Here is a 14,104-nt window from a genome sequence, read left to right on the forward strand (position 1 = left end):
ACTCCAGTGGAAGCAGATATATCCCTCTGATGGAAAAAACCACGTATTCATACTGGCCCTTACTGACATTTAAACCTCAGAACTTACCTTGTGTTCTAGGAGAGGAAAGGGAAGCACAAATATTTGTTTGGGTGCTTTGTTGGGGAAGGGAAGAGGAAAATATTGATCAGCATTTCCTAGAATCAGCAGTATGGACACTAAAGGCATGACAAGTTATAATCCATATTTTACAGCTGAAGTTGCATCAGAACTGCAGATGATATTACAGACTGCTGCGTCTCTTTGTTATACTACAGCATTCCACAGAAAATCACCACTAAAAAGGCTGCTCAGAGCTTTCATTTTAATGTGGGAAACCATAATTGTGCTTCAGGCATCTCAGTCAAGCAGAACAAAAAAGTTAAAAAAAAAAAAAAATTTGAAGCACAGACTCTAGTCATGACCCTGTAAGACATCAAATGTTTTTTCATTTAATTTAACCAAGAACTAAGAACTTTCTCTGCTTACCACATTTTATGAACTTGACTGACTTCAGAGGAGGTATTTTAAGTCTCTACTGCTAAGTTATTTGTAAAAGCATTTGTTATTCAGCACATGAGCGTAAAGGAGGTATAACTTAGCAATTAGTGTATCAATAATATGTATTTATTCTGATCTTTCTGGGTTTTGTTGTTTCAGGTTATTAATCTATTGTGAAAAAAAAAATTATAGAACACTTATTCCTTTTCAAAGGAAATTTACAACTTGTACGACAACCATTTTGGTTCTGTTCTTGAACCCTTTCCAGGAGCTGAAAACACCCACTAATAGAGGTAAGGTTCTGATTTAAGACCAAACTGTTATCCTCTCTTGTATAAAAAACCTTGATAAATGTTGTCCTGCTTACCAATTTTAAAAAATAAATACATTCTTAAGATTTAGAACATGGACAGGAATATTCACACAGTAAGACACAAGATAAAGCCTATGGAAGGTGAGATGAGCCTGATACCTGCCTCTTGAACATCAGCTGACCTTGGACTACGTGTCCTTGCACTTGCCTTCTTTCCAGTGGGATTGCAAGCCGCTTCTACTGCAACCTGGATAGCTCTGGAAAATTCCTGAGATAATCAGGAGATTGAGAGAATTACTTGCCCAGCTTCTGAAGGGACTAAAAGACCAGGGAGGATTCACATCTGGCTGCTGGCAAAGGCACCACAGCACTATGTGCCTGTAAAGAAGGTGTCATTAATTTACCTGTTTCATGTCACTGAGTTATTGAGGCGGCACTGGATGCTGCTAAATCAATAATAATCAATACCTGCAAGTGCATGAACAGCATTTTTTCTTCACTCTTTCAGCTATGTAGCAGGTGCTTAGCTAGAACAACTCTGCTCTCTGCCTCCAGGGGCCCCAGCAGCAGTCAGGTTGGGACTGCACACCTCTAACTCTTGCATAACAAAAAAACCATGACACAGGAGACTGCACGATCCTTAGACTCCCCTCCACAGTTTAAGATGCAGTGCCTGGTTGTTTAACTGGTGCTCATTTTCACTTAATTTCATTTCTGGTAGTATCTGTGGTTTGTTTCCCTGTCTACCAGGGACTGAAACAGGGCCTCACTGAAGCATCCAGCTCAATGTACTCCTTTAGATATGAAAGTATTAAAAGAAAAAAAAAAAAAGACCAAAAAAAAAGCTTCTCTACCCTCAGGTATTGTAGCAGCAAATGAAAAATTGGATTCTTTGTGTTAGTCTACCATACATTACCAAACAGTCAGGGAATCTCACTAATAGGAAGTGCTAGAACTATTTTTTTTTCCTGATACTGTAATTACTACTTTTACAGATACAAGTAATATTCTCCCTGCCTGCACTCAGTATATCTGCCTCACAGCACCATCCCCAAAATCTTTGTTTACATACCCTCAGAGCAGCACTCTTTACATTCACACTTAGTATTTATTACACAGGGTCTGAAGAGTTTGCGTATCGGCATCCAGCCCTCCTCCACAGCTTTCCATTTCTTACACTTATCTTTGAAACAGCTGGAAGTAATTGGTGGAAAACCCCAATAGTCCTATTCAGATAAGCCACAAGTACCACCACGTTTCTATTATCCAACAGTGTACAAGTAAACCAGAACATGAACCAACCAGCCTACATAGATATCAATCTTTGCAATACAGCTTTTTAAACTTTATTTGGTTATTCCATCCAATGCAGGCTAATAGGTGTATTTGATAGCATATAAATCATTTATAAAAGGGTACGAAGAGCAGCCACACATCCAACAACCCAGCAACACTTTAGAAAAACACTACAAGTCTTGGAACACAACTTCTTTTTAATGCAGCTAAGTGGAAATTATTGGCTTTCTTTTCTTCAAGGTTACACCCAAATTTCATATATGGCATGATCCCCAGCTGTGCAAATGCTTAAGCTGCATTCATCTCAACAGATGTTAAATATTTCAGTCTCTGAAACCATGACAAAATGGAGAATTTCAATGGCTACATTTGAATATGCAAATTTGAAGTATCGGTCTTGATGAGCAGGCAAAATACTTTCATTTCCTCCAACTTACAGATTCCTTGATTTCAAATCTAAAAGAAACAGATGCAATCATGCCACCTGACCTCCTAAATTCGAGCAACAACCATCCACCACAACAGGAAAAAAGCCCAAACTAGGAAGTTCCTGTGACATTAAGAGGCAGTGAACACAACATTGCTTCCTGATGGTAAAAAGTGTTTCTCAACCTGTAGAGTTTTCTCTCCAACAGATTACTTTTTGACAAGAGAATTTTTTTTAAAATGCATGCTTCTAAGGTTCCATATACAGTAACTTGATATTAATACAAAGACTAAAAACCCCTCTGACAGACCTACAAGATAAAGCATGCCAACCATGTTGTGCTACATTCAGTAGCTGTTCTGCAATGCACAGGCTCACTGAAGCCTGTTGGAAAAATTGGTGTGAGTGACAAGGTAATTAAAAACTTACTGCTAAAAAAATAATCAAGTTCAGCTCTAGCTCTGCAAAGAATTTTAGTAATTAGCCTAGTTCTCCACAACCTAGCCAGTGCATGCTAACTATGGGAATAAATTAAAAAAGCATGGCCTTTGCTTTGGGCTGGTCAGAGTAGGCTCTGGTAATGTTTACAGCAGGGTTGATACATGCATTCAGCATTTACTGTTAGGCTAAGTGGGTGAATTAGGAGTTCCACCCAGTTTTCCTGGTTCTGGAACTTCTTTAAAATGGGGCTATTTGACTGTGAAATAGAAAAAGGCTATTTGAGAAGTAGGGCCAAATTTTCTTCCCTGACTTCATTTAGAAACCACAGTCATGGGTCTGGTGTGAGGCAGACGCTGTTCTGCTCCTGTACTGCAAACAACTAGTAATGGGCACTAAATAATTTGGGATCACTTAGCTCACAGACCCCTACTCCTGAATAATGGGCTTTCTACTTACATAATTCTTCAGATAGATCTGACACCTTTTTGTAAGCTTTGTACTGATCTAAGAAAAGTCAAAAGCAACTCAAAAATCTAACTTAGGTTACTAATATTACAAATCCAAGTGAACAAACCCAGTCCCACTGCTCACCAACATATACCAGCTTACTTTGCAGCACCTGATCACATATTAAGAAACCAACTTCCAGTACACAAGTTGAATGCCCACATGTCCATTCTACAGCTGAGTTATCTGAGGCATCAAACAGGCTAAAAAAAATTAAGATCCCAGAAGGAAGCAGGGTCAGGCTAGAACATCATTAGATATGAAAACAGAAGCCATTCTTCCAGCCCAGTATCAGTGCTCACTAACTTTGGACAGTCTGTCTACAGTTTGAACCACTGCTGCCCAGTTACTGATGTAAGATTCTCTAAAATGCTTTCTAGTGAAGGCTAGCATCTCCTTGCTTTTGTTTGAAACATCTGCCATCATAAAACCTTCCAAGACATCAGCCCAGACCATCCCCCTGTTGCTGTTGTTTTACTTTACACTAGGTAAGTTTACTGGATTCTTTACACAGAGATTCAGGTCTAATATCAGTTTTTCAGCCCTTGTATTTGAATGGATTTCATCAAAACTGCTAGATTTGATGTCCAGATTGGGGATGTTAACAGGTGGTTTTCACATTCAGCATTTCTCATCTCTTATCTTTACTAATCCTAACTAACCATTTCCACCGCCATTTTAAAGGCTGACAAGTCACTGCAACATTGAAATCCAGCTGGCAGCATCTCTCAGTGTGCTGTCAGAATCCATGACCAGCATGCAGGAAGATGTCAAACAACTGTTCATCACTGACCACAAGCACTCAATCCACTGATAGGAAACACTTGTCCAATGCAAAACCCATCCCGCTCTGCAGAAACTTCTGCCATTTGATTTGAACACAAAATTTAAGCATGATACAAAAACCAGAGGCTTTGACTGGCTAAAATCTCTGGAGTTTGGCTGGAGTATCATTCATCTAGGGAGATTAGACAACAGTGTTGCTGGCAGTAACGTGAGACTTCAGTGAGCATCTCTCATCGTGTGCTGTACACTGAAACACCAGTGCCTATGGCTCAACTTTCCAGATTCAGCCCTCCACAAGAAAAAGCAGTCAATTAGCTAAAAGTCCTGCATAGACAAGTTCAATTACATCTATTTCTCCAGAACCTTATGGGGATAAATTATGCAGAACTAACAGGGTTGATAATTAACAACCAAAACATAAAGAAAATTTATATAAAGAAATGAAGTTACAGTAATCCAGGAAAGAGTTAAGCTTGAAGGCAAAAGATGAAAGAAAGCCTAGCAAAAAAAAAAAACAACTATGGTAGCTTGTTGAAAATGAATTACTCAGTCTAATGTTTGCCCTTTAAGTCATTTCAGACTTACTACAATATATCTGCTAGTGTTTTGGCCTCTAGATAACCTGCCTAGTAAATCAAAGGAAAACAGTGCATAATTAAAACCTAGTCTGGTTCAGATTATAGAATATACAATTTATTTTTACAAGTAAGAAGACAAACCCCATAATTCACTTGACATCTCACCACTCTCTTGAAATATAGTCTTTCCACTGGTGAAAATAAACTGCCTAGCAGCTGTGTTATATATTTTACCTAAATGTATATTTAGATCCATGATGTGTACAGTCTAACAGATTTGTAGCAGTTTTAAGGGGCAGAGACAGCCCCTACTCAGCTTTCACATGGGCAAGTTGAGAAAGCATGGTAATAAATGGTAATAAATGGCATTTGGTAAACAGAAGAGCAGTAGAGACCAGCAGGGCACTTCATTAGTACCATTTCACTGAGAAATAGCCTTTACTTTGTTTGGACCCCTCCATTCCAACCTGTGCTCCGAACCAGTGAGCAACAGCACAAATTTCACAGTTAACATCCTAGTGATAAGCCCAGCACCCCTGACCTTTGTAAACACAGTGGTTTATGCCAGGGGGATATCCAGGAAAAGTCTCTGATGTGTGTCTCAAGAGCGCACCCTGTCAACACAAACTCTACCCTCAAACTCACAGAATTTCAGGTAAATCTCAAATATCTGGCTCGTTTCCAGCTCTCCTCAGTTCCTTTCCCTGCCCCAGCCATCCCATTTATATGGCATAGATGCTGAAAGTGCACTGAATCATTCTGAACATCCTTAGCTGGCATGCCAATTCCATACATTTTCCAATAGCTACGTAATTAAGCCTGTACACTTGATGAAAGATGCAAGAGGAAAGGGAATAGTCTTCGCACATTCTTGTCCCTTTCTTTGTGGCTCCCACTCCATCATGGACAGATCAACTGGATCCTACTTGCCTCAGTCATGAGCAATGCTAACTACGGCACATTTTGAAGAAGTAACAGAACAGTTTCTCCAGCTACAAGCTTTGAGATAGTTTCTGCAAGGAAAACAAAACCTTAATCCCAAGATAAGCAATCACCATCTTCCTTATGACAGCCCTCAAGCACTGTTTATTACTCGCTACTCCATGACTGCAGGAAAATCCGTGTTACAGTAGATAGAGAAGATAATTTCCTATTGTTACTGTGTGACAATATTTGTATTAAAGCTCTGCCACAATCCCAAGGCAACTCAGCTCACAGCCAGGCATCAGAGCCTGTTATATATCTTCCACCTTGCCTTTGACAAGGAGCTGCTGGGAAGGTTTCAGCTGAAAACAAACACTTGCTTCAGGCTAAGTTTTTTAGATTTTCTGTATTGTTACCTCAAAGATCTCCTTGCAAACCAGGACTTCCCAGGAACTCTCACATTGTCAGTGCTGCTGACAAATTATATCACCTAAAATGGAAGGGGAGGAAGGATATTTAAATAATATAGAAAGACCAATAGTCCTTAGCAAAACTTACTTGCATTAAATCACAGTCTTGGGAATCGCTGACTGCCAGTGGCTCTGCTTTCTGAAAAAAAGTGTTTACTGCAGGCAGGAGCCAAGGGCAACCCCAGAAAATCATACCCAGAAACATATACAAGAAGAAATAATTTTTTTTTTTTGTCCCATTAGCCCTGTTTTGACATTTACTGACTTTTTTTTTGCCCTTTGTACTGTCATATGTTAGTTACACTGGATCTGTTACCATCAACACCACATTCTCCATTCATGTGAGCAACTGGTGGCTCATTTCAATCTCCAAACAAGAGGGTGTCCCATAAGCATGGCCTGAATCACTGTCAGAGGAAGAATTAACTCTTGGGGTCACGTGCCTGTCATGGTATGAGGGACAGTGCTCCGAATATCATTTCTCCTGTCCAATGAAAGCCATCTAAAGGTGGTGTAAGCACACAACATCCCAGGCATGATGGCTCCTTCCACAGGCAAGCAGGATAACCAACACTCTCCTTGGCATAAGGTGTCCCATACATCTCAAAAGGTGAACCACTCTTCGATGGTGTCTCTCAGCTTCAGGAAAGTGGAAGATTAATTATTCATGCAGTGCAGTGGGTAATACTGTACAAGAAGCATCCTTGCTCCCTGACCACCCTCCAGGCCACACTAAGGTGGTTTGGGACTGTCCAAACTCACATTTGGCTGTCCCCTCTGCTTGTCAGAAACCCTGATTCAGGTGGGCTCCTATTAGCTCATTTGTAAATTAAAAGTACAGGGCAATGCTCCATGTCCTCCCTTATCTGAACCACTGACATCTAGGGACTGTTGGATCAGGTTGCATTTTCCCCTTGAGAAATACTATGGGACTCATTTGCCTGGACAGGCAAAGACTTTGTGTGGCCTCCCATCACAGCTTCAGGCTACTACTCCCAAGAATCCTCTCCAAACCTAGAGAGCCTGAAAAATTCAACCCCCCAAGGGATTCTAAACTTTTACATAATCTTGACTACGTTTTGCAATCTCTCCTGTCTAAGCAGATCTTAGTAACACACTGCTACTTACTCTTTCCTAAAGAGAAATCAGTGGAAGAGCAAAAACTAATTTCCACCTCCAGGTATTGGAGCAAAACCATTCAGTTTAAGCCTTTCTCTAACGCATTTTAAACCCAGAAGTTACCACCATGGACATAATTCAATAGTTGGCCTGCCAAAGGTGGGGAAATCCCTGCAGGGCATTTTTCATCTAACATAACTAAATCCCTGGCTAACACATTATGTGTTTCGCTACTCCAGGAGACTGGATGATTAGTTGCACACACAGAGTAACAGGCAGTGCTCTCTGAGAAGCATCTTTGCTCCCTGATCACCTTGCAAGCCATACTAATTTCATTTGGGACACCTCATGTTTGCCTTTCCTCTCAGATGCTTGGGAACCCTAATTCAGGTGAATTAGCTTTTTTTTTTTTTTTTTTTTTTTTTTAATACAAACCACCACCAAGACCTCTGATAGAGGAGAAATCAGGTTTTCAAGAAAAAAAATCTTCATTATTATGTTTAAGAAAGGATCTTGTAGTCTCAGCTCAACAGCCCCGTGGCTTTTACTGACAGTCCCTAATGCACTGGACAGGAGGCTCTTGTGTTCAGTGAAACGATGCTTTCTCTGTATTAATACTGGAAATAAACTATGACACCACTTTGAACGACTGGGTGTCCTTAGGAGCTCAAAATGGTTCAGCACAGATTAGGAGCAGCAAAGGAGACCAGCTGCAGAGCATGTCAAGAATGATCCATGTGACAAAGCAGCAAGTGTCTGAGAATGTTCTATGAAATGCTCTGTGGCTAGTACTCAGGTTTCATGGCAGCAAATTGGTTGTTCAGCATTGTAGAACACAAAGAAAAGAGCTCAAAAGGAGGGATGTCCAGCAGAAGATCTTCCCCCTGCCTCCTTAGTCTTCCCCCAGACTTATGTGCTAAGCATGATGCCATATGGCCCAGAATATCCCTTGGGTCAGCTGGGGTCAGTTTTCCTGGCTGTGTCCCCTCCCAAATCCCTGTACACGCCCAGCATCCTCACTCGCAGGGCAGTACAAGAAGCAGAAAAGGCCTTGATGTTGTACAAGCCCTGCTCAGCAGTAACTAAAACATCCCTGTGTTATCAACAGTGTGATCAGCACAAATCCAAAACACAGCCCCATATCTGCTACTGTGGAGAAAATTAACTCTACCCCAGCCAAAACCACCACACCTGGAGAAAGCAGCTTGTATATTTCAAAGAAAATAAAGCCACTAATTAGCCAAGCACAAAAATTAATTATGACATAGGACAGTTAAGAGATACGAAAGCAAAGCTTAATTGAGGTGAGCCAAAAGCCTATGACAGGTTAGGTAAAAAGCCCAGAATTCAGTACAGCCTGTTTCACCCAGCTTGTCCTCGCTGCGTAGCTTGGATATGTCTATGGCACAAAACCCTTTGCAGCACAGACACTGTGGGAAGACATCAGTCTGAAAGAGAGATCTGCATTTTGCCACCTGATTGTCACAAGGCTAAACCCAAATCAAGTGCCCTGCAGCAAGGATTGGCACAGCTTCCTCTCATCTTCCAGTCACAGGTCCCACAGGAGCCCCTGTCTGATGGACTGAGTAAAGTGCCAGAGCAGCTTGCTGGTCCTTGCCGTGGAAACTTCCACTGTGGGACTCAGCTGCTCATTAAGGACCCAGTCATTTCACCCTCACAGGTGTGGAGATGCAGTGGCTCTCCAGGTCACCATGCACAGCAGCCATTTCCAGGAAACAAAAAACCAACTGTGTGGAAAGCATGAATAAAACATACCTCATGCAAGGCAATAAAGAGAAGCCCTTATCAAAGCTGAAACAATACCGCACCATTGACTCTTCAAGACATGCCCCACAAACAACTAAACAGTTTGAAGGGTAACTTTTTAATGGGGTATAGCTCAGAGAACATTTTAGGTACTAAAACTGGTGCCATTTTTACAGTGATCATTTGTACTATCAGGTATCCTGACAGGATATTTTCTCTTGGGTCTCTTAACTTGCTTCTGCTGGACATGCTTTAGCCTTGTGATCAAATTTCATTCAGAGATTTCTCACTCGCTCAGAACCAGACCCATGTCAGCATATTTCTGTGGAAGTCCTATCAAAATGTGCCCCTCTCATGAAACACCAGCTTTCAGAAGTACAGTTCTGCTAACTGAAGCTGGGGTCTCCTTCTCAGGGACTCCCCACTAGAAACAACCACTGTTAATCTTGCACATCTGTAGCACTTTGGGACATCTTTACAGCTGCTACACTAGAAAATGGGGTACACTGGGCTGCCAGGGTTGTAACTCTAACCCATCCAGGGCCATAACCCAGCCACAGGACAGGTTTATAACCACCTAGCACACAAAACAGCTGATGAAACACCCAAAATGAACAACCCAGTTACATTTGCTGTGAGACAGAATCAGTGTTTCATTTCTGAAGCCCTTAAAATGTGAGGCAACAGATTCCCTTCCCATGCACTGCATCTAACTTGCAGAAATCCTAAGATGGCTCTGTGGTGCTCTCAGGAAAATCAATCCAGCTGAGTACAAAGGGCTTCCTACCAAGATGGAATATATCGCATTTTGTGAGAATGCAGCGATTTGTTCTAGGCCCAGCAGCTTAAGAATTGATTGCCAGGTAGGGGTGAGAAAGAAAAGCCAACCGTTTGCACAGATTCTCTCCTATTTAATACAAGCTAATACCACAATCAATGCTGATAGCTGCCAGAAGCAAGAATGTCAAGCATGGAAGAAAATGCCTGACAGATCTGCAACTGTGGGAAACAACAAGCTTGGAGGAGCACATGGAACATCTTTAACCATCTTCTCGCTTAACTACCAGAATTGTTTTAGACCCTCAGGAGCAGGTAGCAGCTGGTATCTGTCTCCTAGTCAGACACTTGAGCAAAAATAAGTCATCAGTAATGAGCACATTCCTTTGTTCCCAGCTCCCACAACCTGCATAAACACACCTAAACATCCCCAATGCCTGCTGTCAGCACAGGTGGGTTTGTAAGAAGCCCTTTGATACAAGAGAGTTTTCTGCCATACATCTTCCTACCAGCTGCAGCTTCCAGTAGGATTCCTCTGCACAGGCTGGTGCATGCAACAGCTTGGCAATGAGATTAATGGTCACAAGGGAACAAAACTGAGATCAGGGTAAAACCAGATCCGTCCTTGGGCAGAGAGAAGAGGAACAACCGGCTATGAAATTGAATGCCTGCACAACAGGACATGTAATTGGATTGTCAGTTATCTTTTTTCAATTAAAAATTATGCAAGAGTCCGGTGTGTGATGAAGTATTACAAGTAATAATCCAGTCTGTGTCCTTTACAGGTCTTTTACCCATCTGTCTCCCAAAGGCTGTCCACATTCATGCCAGGAGGCAGCGTGCTGATGGGATTTCATGGCCAGCATCAGTCTGTAAATTGCATTCAGAATGAGCCAAATGCCACAGGCTCTAGCTCACAGCAGAAGGCATTTCTGAACAACCACACCACCCTGCTAAGAACAGCCCACATACCTGCAAGGTAGGGCAGACTGATTTGAAAATCACCCACCTGTCCTTTGATTCTCCCCAAGTATCCAGCTGGGTCACTCACCAGCACTAATGTCAATGTCTCTCACTAGAAGGCAAGACCCAACTGTTATTAGCTTTTCACCCATGTTTGATAACTCCCTGGAAAACGTTTTCCTGACTTGACTAAGGCAAGCAACAGTGCTTCACATGTGGCAATATATCCTCCAGTGGCTCACTTTCTGATCAAGGAATTTAAATATGTATTTCATCAGTTAAAGTCAAACTGTCAGATGAAATGTGATTACCTTACGGGAAAATAGAACATAACCTTCCACTCAGACCCAGACATTAATGTAGTTATTATTTGAGGCATTTGATTGCTCTGTTGTCTGGCCATAAATTTCTGATGCAGCTCTGCCTCAAATACAAGCATCAGAGAATAAAAACAATTACAGGGTACAGTATGGCTGCTGTGCAGAAATGGGTACAGTACAAGTCTTTTCACCTTCAAATCACTTCACAGATCGAAAAAGCTTAAGTCTTGAACAGACCATTAGGTCATGGTGTCTGACCTCCTGTAGGTCAGACCCTTAAACTGCACTGTTGCCTTCGGACTAAACTCATCCAGTACTAACTGACTAAGCCACTTTCCAGCCAGGAGCCATTCTGGATTTGAAGACACAAAAACAGTGGAAACCTACCCTTGCCCTTTGATAGTTATAGTTAGTTCCAGAGCTTAATTCTTGCTCTGAGGAACTGCTGCTTCGTTTTCTCATTACAGTGGCATGTTTTCAATTTTTACCCATTTGTTACTGCATTTCTCATTGTAGTTCAGTAAATATGCTTTGCATGGAAGAAAATGGATAGTTAGCCACTCCAGGGACTTCTGAGAGAACTCAACAGCCTAAATTCTTCAGGTCCTCCCTAAAATCTATTTATCTTTTTAAAAATCAGTCTGACCACGCTTCACTGTATTCTCTGTATGTTTTAACACAGCTTTAAAAATACGTACAAGTATTTCAGGCTTATTTCTCTTAATGGCTTGCTTAATCCAGTACCAATATGCAACACAAAAAGCAATGAAATGCTGGCACACCTGTGTCTAATTTGCATGCAACCATTTCAGGCTCTATTTTGCATTAATCACTCCCCTCCACCCAGACTGTCTTACCTTACCAGTCTGTCTTCACTGTAATACAGCAGCCACAAATATCATTCCATTAGCTATTGCAGACTGCAAACAGAAATACTGAGTTGAGGCAGCCTCTAACAAAAATCCCCAGCTGATAAGGATTCCTTAAACAACAGCTAGAATGACATGAGTTTGTTAAGTCTTATCCTATCAGCTCTGAGCAGCTAATTCTTGCAAATCACAAGCACCTATGAAACTGGGTACCTCTTGTCCCCTGCACAATTACTTTTTTCAATCCTACTTAGCTTGTTTGCCAGCACCTGTTTCCCTTTAAGCCATATTGACTTGCACTAATACATTCCCATCCTGTAATTCTTTATTAAATCTCATTTCAGTTTTGACATATTTTCCCTGGGACTACTGACAGAGAGTAGCCAGCCTACAGATGAGCCCTAAACCAATGTGAGCTCCTAGTCTAGTGATCAACTCCCATCTGTTTATCTCTTCACATCTGCCACAAAGAGGAGAAACAGCACTTACAATACAAAGGCAAATTCCAGCTAAAAACCACACATAAAAAATGAATGTAAATCTGGAGTAGATATCAAGGGTTTGGGGTTTTTTTCACTGTGAAAGTTGCAGCAACTTTTGCGAGCAACAACAAAAAAATCCTTCTGATCCTGTCTTGGGTCTTCAGTTACCCCCACAGTACAAATACACCTTCTTAGGTCATGCATACTATATTAGCCCCACTGGCTGGGTGTGCATCCTGAATTCCCCAACAGCCTCCAGGGAATTCATAATCTTGCCCTCTCTGCTAATCCTCCCCTGGCTGGTAATCTTTATTCTGAATGGAAGGAAAAAGCATCTGATCAAAGAAGATGCCCTCAGGTTAGGGGAACAGATATTAAGCTCCATTAGCAAAACCCCACAGCTCAAAGCTATTGACAAGCTGCTGGTAAAGGAGGCTTACAAAAGCAGATCTGGATTTCCAGCTCTTCAGAAAGATGACAACAATGAAAATAGCACAGGCTGGGAGCACGTTCAAGTAACAAGACATCTTACAAAAATTGTGAGAATTTAAAAGATTCTTCAACTATTCCTCTCTGGTTTCATCCATTACTGAAAAGTAGAAATACATCATGACAATTATGTTTTCAGAAAATAAATGTGCCAATTCAAAGGACAAAAGCCTAGTCATATTGTTGCCTATAATGCCACAAGCTATGAGGAGTCACAAAAAATACCACATCCAACACAAATGTACAAGGCAAGGCAGTAGAAACTATAGAAAGTGACTCTTGCCCATTCCTCAGAGCAGAATATTATAGCTAGTCATGGACTTTGGCCATATGAAATAGTTACAAAATACTACACATACCTTACCATTTTCCCCTAATTTTACAGTCAGTGCAGTACTTCGGGGCTCTTCATACCTTGTAGAGACCAGCTAGACAGAGCATGCTGGAGAAAGTAGTTTTCATCCTTCCTGGTTCTTAAAAACCCTCCAAAACAATCAGTGCCAATTGCTACATGAGGCTTTGATGGTGATCAGGTGTACAACCACAGTGCACGTTTTGAAAGCCAAGTCACAGCAGCTGGGAAGTGTTTTGTCCCCAGAAATAAAGGATCATACAGGCAATAATGGACCATTATATACCCTGAAATATAGAAGTTACAGCGATTGCAGCATCTGAAAGCCAACAAAAATAAAATCACGCTGGGACTCACCCAAAGTGGTGAGGTAAATGATAACACGTTTTTCTCAATCCTTGCTGTGAACAATCCACACATGCTATGCTGTGAAAATATACCAATTGCTTGATTTAGAGCACAGTAACTGATCCAGTTCCAACCCCCCTGCCATGGGCAGGAGTACCTGCCCCTAGACCTGGTTGCTCAAAACCCCTTCTAAGCTGGCCTTAACACTTCCAGGGATGGGACATCCACAGCCTCTCTGTCCAACCTGTGCCAGTGTCTCACTACCCTCACAGTAAAGAACATCTTCATAATATCGAATCTATGCCTGCTCTCTTTCAATTTAAAGCCATTACCCCTGGGGTACCCCAAGACTGGACA

At 41.5% G+C, this 14,104-nt stretch overlaps 1 protein-coding gene across 3 annotated transcripts in view; it reads right to left on the reverse strand.

Annotated features, from left to right (window-relative positions):
- ARHGAP24 (Rho GTPase activating protein 24) overlaps nt 1-13,489 on the reverse strand; it is a 241,989-nt gene extending 228,500 nt beyond the window's left edge. Inside the window, exon 1 of one of the 3 annotated variants that reach the window (XM_066186581.1) lies at nt 13,407-13,489. The gene's annotated coding sequence lies outside the window, so the exon portion shown is untranslated. Of the gene's footprint in view, nt 1-12,064; nt 12,130-13,406 lie in introns of those variants that run through there. The other 2 variants (XM_066186582.1, XM_066186584.1) reach the window with 2 other exon arrangements.
- Between the last annotated feature and the right edge of the window lie 615 nt (nt 13,490-14,104).

This window comes from Chamaea fasciata, unplaced genomic scaffold (assembly GCF_029207755.1).
Source record: "Chamaea fasciata isolate MVZ Bird 193981 ecotype frontalis unplaced genomic scaffold, bChaFas1.0.hap1 SCAF_6, whole genome shotgun sequence".
Classification (NCBI taxonomy): Eukaryota; Metazoa; Chordata; class Aves; order Passeriformes; family Sylviidae; genus Chamaea; species Chamaea fasciata.